The sequence below is a fragment of the Triticum dicoccoides genome, chromosome 3A (assembly GCF_002162155.2).
Source record: "Triticum dicoccoides isolate Atlit2015 ecotype Zavitan chromosome 3A, WEW_v2.0, whole genome shotgun sequence".
NCBI lineage: Eukaryota > Viridiplantae > Streptophyta > Magnoliopsida > Poales > Poaceae > Triticum > Triticum dicoccoides.
This window is the reverse complement of record NC_041384.1, coordinates 674,972,776-674,981,802: the sequence shown is the minus strand read 5'-3', so window position 1 is coordinate 674,981,802 and position 9,027 is coordinate 674,972,776.

The following is a 9,027-nucleotide window of genomic DNA, read 5'->3' as shown; positions in this document are numbered from 1 at the left end:
CATATGGAAAATAAATAAAAATCGTCTTTTGTTCACCGACCGAATATTCCCTTAAGAACGCTAGCTTTCGGCTTCACCCAGTCTGAGGTACACATCCGGCTGACCCGGCAGTAACAATCGCAGAGGTGCTCCCCTTATGCCCTAGCCAAATTAACAGGAACATAGGGCATAAATACAAGAGCCAGGCAACCCAGCATGGCCAAAACTTAAGTCATATCGATGCATATAATGGTGAAGAAAAGGTACATGTGGAAGAATAACACATGTGTTGGGCATGAAACCCAGATAGATAATTAAGCTTCTGTGTAAGAAGCCCCCGTGTATAACGAGCGCGGTTGGCGCATCTGTAGTGTGCAAGCGAAGCACAAGTTGGCCCTTGAAGGCCTTGAGAAAGAATAAAAGGAAAAAAGAGAAAAAAGACAGATAATATATATTCAAAAAATGGACAGAGGAAGGAGACGAACATATAGTCCGGCGCTAGGCGTAGAATCTGCGGAGCCTCGCTGCGTTCCACGGGTTCAGCTCAAGTCGATTATTCGATGCATCCCATAGACGGTACGCTCCACCGGTCAGCACTTGGTCAATAATGAAGGGACCTTCCCATCTGGGCTCGAGCTTGGACTTTTTCTTCTCCGGCAGGCGTAGAACTAACTTGCCAATGTTATAAGTTTTGGCCCGTACTTCTCTGCTCTGGTATCTACGAGCATGTTGCTGATAAAATGCGGAACGGGCTTTTGCCACGTCACGCTCCTTCTCCAAGGTGTCCAGACTGTTCTGCCGATCAAGCTCGGCTTCTCTTTCTTCATACATGCGCACTCGAGGTGAGTCATGAATTATGTCACAGGGCAGGACTGCCTCTGCGCCGTACACCATAAAGAAGGGTGTATATCCGATACTATGATTCGGTGTGGTCCGCAGCCCCTAGAGTATGGAGTCGAGCTCCTCTACCCAGTGCGTGTTAGACTCCATTAAGGACCGCGCTAATCTGGGTTTAATGCCGCTCATGATAAGACCATTTGCTCGCTCAACTTGGCCGTTGGTTTGTGGGTGATAGATGGAAGCATAGTCGAGCTTGATGCCCATGTTGGTGCACCAGAGTTTTACCTCGTCTGCTGTGAAATTCATGCCGTTGTCAGTGATGATGCTGTGGGGGATGCCTTAACGGTGTACGACCCCGGATATGAAGTCTATCACCAGTCCGGATTCGGCTGTTTTAACAGGTTTGGCTTCTATCCATTTGGTGATTTATCCACCATAACGAGTAAGTATTTTTTTTCTTATGGGTTCCCCCTTTAAGGGGTCCCACCATGTCAAGCCCCCAGACCGCGAAAGGCCAGGTAATGGGGATTGTTCGGAGGGCGGTGGGTGGCATGTGGCTTTGGTTTGCAAAAAGCTGGCAACCAGCACAGCGTTGGACCAAGTCCTGCGCGTCTGCACGGGCCATCGGCCAATAGAAACCTGTACGGAAGGCCTTGCTTACAAGGGCCCGGGTTGCGGCGTGGTGGCCGCCGAGTCTGGCGTGAATTTCTGCCAAAAGCGTCCACCCTTCCTCTTCGGAGATGCACCTTTGAAGGACTCCGGTAGTGATTTTCTTATATAGCTCTCCCTCGTGGACCCTGTAGGCTTTAGATCGCCGCACTATGCAGCGTGCCTCATTTTGGTCCTTGGGAAGTTCCTGCCTAGTTAGGTAGGCCAGGAATGGTTCTGTCCACGGGGCGATGATGGCCATTATTACGTGGGCTGAAGGTGTTATTTCGGTGGCAGAGCCTCCGATTATGTCAGAGTTTTCGGTATCGGGTGTTTTGGCCGGGTACGGACTACTGTTACTGGTGTCCCCTTCCCATACCACTGATGGCTTAAACAACCTCTCCAAAAAGATGTTGGGGGGAACCGCGTCGCGTTTTGCGCTGATGCGGGCGAGGATATCCGTCGCCTGATTGTTTTCCCAAGCCACATGGTGAAATTCGAGCCCCTCGAACCGAGCTGACATCTTTAGGATGGCATTTTGATAGGCCGCTATTTTCAGATCCTTGGCATCAAAGTCTCCATTTATTTGGGATATTGCGAGGTTTGAATCCCCACGCACCTCCAGGCGTTAAATGCCTATGGAGACTGCCATCCGAAGACCATGCAACAGATCTTCGTATTCGGCTGCGTTGTTGGAGTCTATATATAGTATTTGCAGTACATACTGAACGGTATCTCTGGTTGGGGACGTCAGGACGACGCCATCCCCTAGACCAGCCAGCATTTTAGAACCGTCGAAGTGCATGATCCAATTGGGGTATGCGTCGTACTCTTTAGGGAGTTCGGCTTCTGTCCATTCGGCGACAAAGTCGGCCAATACTTGAGATTTAATGGCTCGCCGAGGTTTGTATGTTATGTCGAACGAGAGGATCTCAATGGCCCATTTGGCAATCCGGCCCGTAGCGTTGCGGTTGTTTATAATATCGTTAAGTGGCACTTCCGAGGCTACTGTAATCGAACACTCTTGAAAGTAGTGTCGCAGCTTCCGGGATGCCATGAATACCGCATAGGCTATCTTTTGATAATGTGGGTACCATGATTTGCATGGAGTGAGGATAGTGGATACATAGTATACCGGCTTTTGAAGAGGGAATTTATGCCCGTCAGCTTCTCGTTCAACGATGAGCACTGCGCTTACGACTTGATGAGTTGCCGCAATGTACAACAGCATTGGTTCGCCGATGTTTGGTGCGACCAGGATTGGGTTGGTTGCTAGTATGGATTTTATTTCTTACAATCCGGCTGTGGCAGCGTCCATCCACTCGAAGTGTTCGGTGCGCCGAAGGAGGTGATAAAGGGGTAATGCCTTTTCTCCTAAGCGGGAGATAAAGCGGCTTAGAGCCGCCACACATCCAGTTAGTTTCTGGATTTGTTTGAGGTCCGTTGGGATAGCCAACTGTGACAGAGCTCGTATTTTGGCCGGATTAGCTTCAACTCCTCTACTGGACACAATGAAGCCCAGGAGCTTTCTTGCTGGTACGCCGAAAATGCATTTTTCCGGATTGAGCTTGATGTCGTATGTTCGGAGGTTGTCGAATGTGAGCCTCAAGTCATCTATTAGAGAGTCGGCGTGTTTGGTTTTAATGACCACATCATCTACGTATGCCTCTACTATTTTGCCGATCTGTTTCTCCAGACATGTCTGGATCATGCGCTGATATGATGCGCCGGCGTTTTTGAGCCCAAAAGGCATTGTGTTAAAACAGAAGGGGCCGTATGGTTTTATGAATGCCGTTGCGGCTTGGTCGGACTCCGCCATCTTGATTTGGTGATAGCCGGAGTATACGTCGAGGAAACACAATGACTCTTGTCCTGCGGTAGCATCAATAATTTGATCAATGCGGGGGAGGGGGAAGGGATCCTTTGGGCAAGCCTTGTTGAGGTCCTTGAAATTGACACATAGGCGCCAGGATTTGTCCTTCTTTGGTACCATCACCAGGTTTGCTAGCCAGTCCAGGTGTTTTATTTCTCTAATGAATCCGTCCTCCAATAACTTGGCTAGTTCCTCTCCCATGGCCTGTCTCTTAGGTTCAGAGAAACGCCGAAGAGCCTGCTTGACCGGCTTGAATCCCTTTAGGATATTGAGGATGTGCTCGGCCAGCCTGCGTGGGATTCCTGGCATGTCTGAGGGGTGCCATGCGAATATGTCCCAATTCTCGCACGGGAAATCTCCTAGTGCGGTGTCCACAGCAGGGTTTAACTGTGCCCCGATGGAGGCTGTTTTGTAGGGTCCATTGGGTGGACTTGGAATTTGACTATTTCATCCGCTGGTTTAAAAGAGGTGGACTTGGATCTCTTGTCAAGTATTACGTCGTCCCTGTCCACCGTGGAGCGTAGCGTAGTTAATTCCTCGGCTGAAAGGGCTTCGGATAATGCCTCAAGGGCCAATGCGGCTGTTTTGTTTTCGGCGCGGAGTGCTATGTCCGGATCACTGGCGAGAGTGATGATTCCGTTGGGCCCGGGCATTTTGAGCTTCATGTACCCATAATGGGGTAAGGCTTGGAAGATCGTGAATGCCTCCCATCCTAAGAGGGCGTGATATCCACTACTGAACGGGGCCACTTGGAATGTAATTTCTTCGTACCTATAGTTCTCCGGCGTGCCGAATACCACATCTAGTGTGATTTTCCCAGCACAGCGTGCTTCCCGACTGGGGATGATTCCTCTGAAGGTTGTGTTGCTTTTCTCAATGCGGTTCCAGTCTATTTCCATTTTTTGAAGAGTTTCCTCATAGATGAGGTTTAATCCACTGTCGCCGTCCATGAGTACTTTGGTGAGTCGAAAGTCGTCCACAGTTGGACTGAGGACCAGTGCAGCTGGTGCTCGAGCAGTTCGGAATTTAGGTTCATCACTGGCATTGAAGGTAATAGTCGTGTCACTCCATGGATTCATTGCTGCTACGTGGCAGATTTCGGCGAGGTTGCGGAGTGTTCGCTTGCGCCTATTATTTGATGCGAAGGTTTCAAAAACTGTTAATAGCGTATTGTTATCCGTGGGGTGGTGCTCTGTGGTATTTGGGATAAGAAGATCCTCACCACTTTTGGCCACATGCCGGAGTATCCAACATGCTGTAAGGCTGTGCGTTGGTATGGTATCTGCTGTGCTATGAATTTTGCAGGGTCCGTTAAGCCATCCCTCCAATACGGTTCCATGCCCTGTAGAGGATTTTTGCTTCTTTGTAATTAACTCGGGTGTCTTATGATAGTGCACCCTTTTACCTCGGACTGGGTGTATATTCGGAGCCGGATTATCCCAAAATTTCGTTTCGGTTTTCCAGGCACTTTCCATCGCATAGTATTTTCGTACTATGGACGCCAAGTCGGCGAAGCGTGATATGTCAGGGCGACTTATGGCGTTAAGGATTCCCTTGTCCGTGCAGTTATTGCAGAAAAGTGAGACTGCGTCTTCCTCGCGGAAGTCCTTAACCTTATCACAAGGAGGAATCTGGCCCAATAATGATGTACTGTTTCATGGGGCTCTTGCCTGATGTGGGAAAGATCGTTTATGTCTGGGTGGGTGGGTGGTTTTGAGTCCGAACCCCTACCCGAACTGAGACCCAGGGGCCGAGGAATTTCCGATCTTGGAAGTTCAGATTCCGGGATGTTGCCCAATGAGTCTGGCCCGCTGCCTGACTCTAGGTTTAGGGTTTGGGTGATGTCCTCCCGTAAACGGGTATCTGGCTCGGAGAGCTCAGGAATTCGGACATAGTTAGTCCTCAAGATAGAGGAAGAATCGCCGCATTGTTCCTCCACCACCGCAACATGATGGGTGACCGGTGGAGAGTTAATCTCCCTTTGATCGGGTTTAAGCCCAATCGGATCATAGTCTGTAGCGACTCCCAAGGCGGCGATGCGATCCAAGAGCTCGTTTAGGGAAGAGAGATCCATTGGATCCATCTGCTCGGTGAATTCTGAGCCGACGTGGAGGTTGTTTTCGATGACCCAAGAAGTCATTGTCGGTGTAGCAGCCGAACAGGCGGTCATAACGAAACTGCCTAGCCGGAGAGTTTGGCTGACAGCCAGGGCTCCCCTAGCGGTAATGTTGTTTTTAAGAACGAGATGAGGCATCCTTCCTTACGGCGACGTCACAGAGGAACTCTCAATGAAAGCACCAATGTCGGTGTCAAAACCGGCGGATCTCGGGTAGGGGGTCCCGAACTGTGCGTCTAAGGCGGATGGTAACAGGAGGCAGGGGACACAATGTTTTACCCAGGTTCGGGCCCTCTTGATGGAGGTAAAACCTACGCCCTTCTTGATTATTCTTGATAATATGAGTAGTACAAGAGTTGATCTACCACGAGATCGGAGAGGCTAAACCCTAGAAGCTAGCCTATGGTATGATTATATGTTGCCCTACGGACTAAAACCCTCCGGTTTATATAGACATCGGAGGGGGCTAGGGTTACACGAGGTCGGTTACAAAGGAGGAGATATACATATCCGTATTGCCTAGCTTGCCTTCCACGCCAAGTAGAGTCTCATCCGGACACGGGACGAAGTCTTCAATCTTGTATCTTCATGGTCCAACAGTCCGGCCAAAGGATATAATCCGGCTGTCCGGATACCCCCTAATCCAGGACTCCCTCACACCGCAAAAGAGTTTTACATCGAATAGATCTCCAAGAACATCGAGGAGAGCATTGAGAATCAAAGAGAGAGAAGAAGTCATCTAGCTACTAGCTATGGACCCGTAGGTCTACGGTAAACTACTCACGCTTCATCGGAGAGGCAATGATATTGATGTAGAAGCCCTCCATGATCGAATCCCCCTCTTGCAGGATGCCGGAAAAGGCCCCTAGATGGGATCGCACGGGTACAGAAGGTTGCGGCGGTGGAAAAGTGGTTTCGTGACTCCCATGGAAGTTTTTGGTATATTTGAGAATATATAGGAGGAAGATCTAGGTCAGGGGGTCACCGAGGGCCCATAAGGTCGGGGGCATGCCCTCCACCTTGTGGACATCACTGCTGACGAGAATTTTGACCGGTGGGAAAGCTTTTGCCGATCATATCTCCATATGATTCGTGTTCATCTTTCGATGCTTCGTGCTCTGAGCTCAAAATGATTCTGCTAGAACTTCAAGACAACTGAGTACTATTTGCTCACATGGTCTGACCATCCACACGTCTTGCACCTCACATCCCGTTTCTACTCATGTGGACATGACACACTCCAGAATGCTACGTGTTATAGAGAGTAGCAACACTAGGAAGAGCACCTTTTAACTTGATATTTACTATGAGAGATCACCCTAATAATTGACTACTATGCAATCAAATGGTGCAAACAACAAAAGGGATAAACATGATATGGTATAGCCCTAGGCACCGGGAACGTCTCCATGGTCGTTCGAGGTCTTCATGAAGTTTTCTCCGGAATCATTGTTGTGATAACAATTTTGAAACTACTACATGGCTACGATTTTGTTCTCCTGCTCCTGGTGAAGCTCCGGGTCCTCTGTGTAACATGTAGTCTGTCTTACATCTATTACATTAAGGTGGCAATGATGTGGCTCCGGCCATCATGTCGTGACACGCATGCCACTTAACATTACAACATAACCACCATGTCGTGACATGCATGCCACTTAACGTTACATTAAGGTCCTTCATATCATTTTGTGCGCTCCACCAAGTTGTATGTGACATGGAATAGTGACCCATGATCCTAATCGATTGTGCATTTGCATTCGAACACAAATTTTTAATAATGCACAAATTTAGGGGGAGCTCTTTCTTATCACGTACTTCTCAGAGCGACGATGTATTTCCTTCATTTAATCATTTGTCGAAGCTTCGATCTGTATGTTGTCATCAATTACCAAAAAGGGTGAGATTGAAAGTGCAACTAATCCCTGAGTGATTTTGGTAATTCATAACAACATATATCTCATTGAAGTAATGTCCATTCAAATTAAATATTTCAGAATGTTCAATGATTAACATGGCAATGACTAGTGATTGTGTACCCCTCAAAATGCTAAGGAAATGGATTGGCAAAAAGCTCAAGACTCTTCATTTTTGGTTAAGTGATCCAAGATCACATTGAGTCCATAGGAAAGCCAATACTATTAAAAGGGGATGAGGTGTTTCTTAATGATCTACTTGCTCAAAGTGCTTAGTGATATTGATCCAAAATCCTCAGCCATTTTCTCTATCCAATATGTCCAAACCCTACATTCCAACTCGGCCCCACCGAAACTTCCTATCCGGAGCCACCGAGTTCATCTAGACTTAGCCGCCGCCAAACCCTAACAAATCGGATCCACCGATATGGATCTATGTCCCACTGTTGGTGTCAAAAACCGGCGGATCTCGGGTAGGGGGTCCCGAACTGTGCGTCTGAGGATCGAAGGTAACAGGAGGCAGGGGACACGATCTTTACCCAGGTTCGGGCCCTCTTAATGGAGGTAATACCCTACTTCCTGCTTGATTGACTTTGATAAGTATAGGGGTTACAAGAGTTGATCTACCTCGAGATCGTAGTAGATAAACCCTAGATGTCTAGCATGTATGATTTGTCATGGCCTCTACAGACTAAACCCTCTATTTTATATAGACACCGGAGGGGCCTAGGGTTGTACAGAGTCGGTTTATAGAGAAATGAAACTTCACATCCGGACGCCAAGCTTGCCATCCACGCAAAGGAGAGTCCCATCCGGACATGGGGGAAGGCCTTTAATCTTGTATCTTCACGGCCCATCAGTCCGGCCCATGTCACATAGCCCGGACGCTCTGGGACCCTCTAATCCCAGACTCCCTCAATAGCCCCTGAACCAGGCTTCAATGATGATGTGTCCGCTGTGCAGATTGTCTTCGGCATTGCAAGGCGGGTTCCTCCTCTGAATACTCCAAAGCAATTGAACAAGAGAACTATATCCGGCTCTGTATAACAGTTACAACCCTGAACCACAAGGACGGAATATTTAAATAAAATAAGTCATGTCTACTGACAGCTTTTTTGGCGAGACACTACATCTGGCCCTATTATTATTTTGAACCATTTTAGCCTCCCACTTCGCATTTCGAGGCACGGTCTTCATCGACACATCTTGTCAAAGCAGAGATCGTGTCCCCTTATTGCGGGATCCTTATCAATACGGGTTTGGGTAATCCAACCATGTAGTTCGCATGGCCCCTTAGGAGTAGGATAGTTTTAAGGCTTGTGAGGGAGCGCTTGATATTCACTGCCTTTATAAGGGGACAAGGACCCATCCTTTTACCCCACACCTTCTTCTTCCTCAGCCCTTCCGTTATCGAGCACCAGTGCCCAAGCTTTAGCCCCTTCCATCACTACCAAACATTCTAACCATGTCCAGATCCGGCTCTCAAAGCAAATGGGTGGCCTCCTCCATGACGGAGAAGGACATCAAGGAGCTTCGTGAGGCGAGGTACTTGACAGCGGAAATCAAACACAGGCTCCCTGACAAAGAGCAAGTCATCCCCACTCTAGGGCCCGGTGAGAGGGTTGTGTCCATCCCTCACTTCCTCCACGGACTAGGGT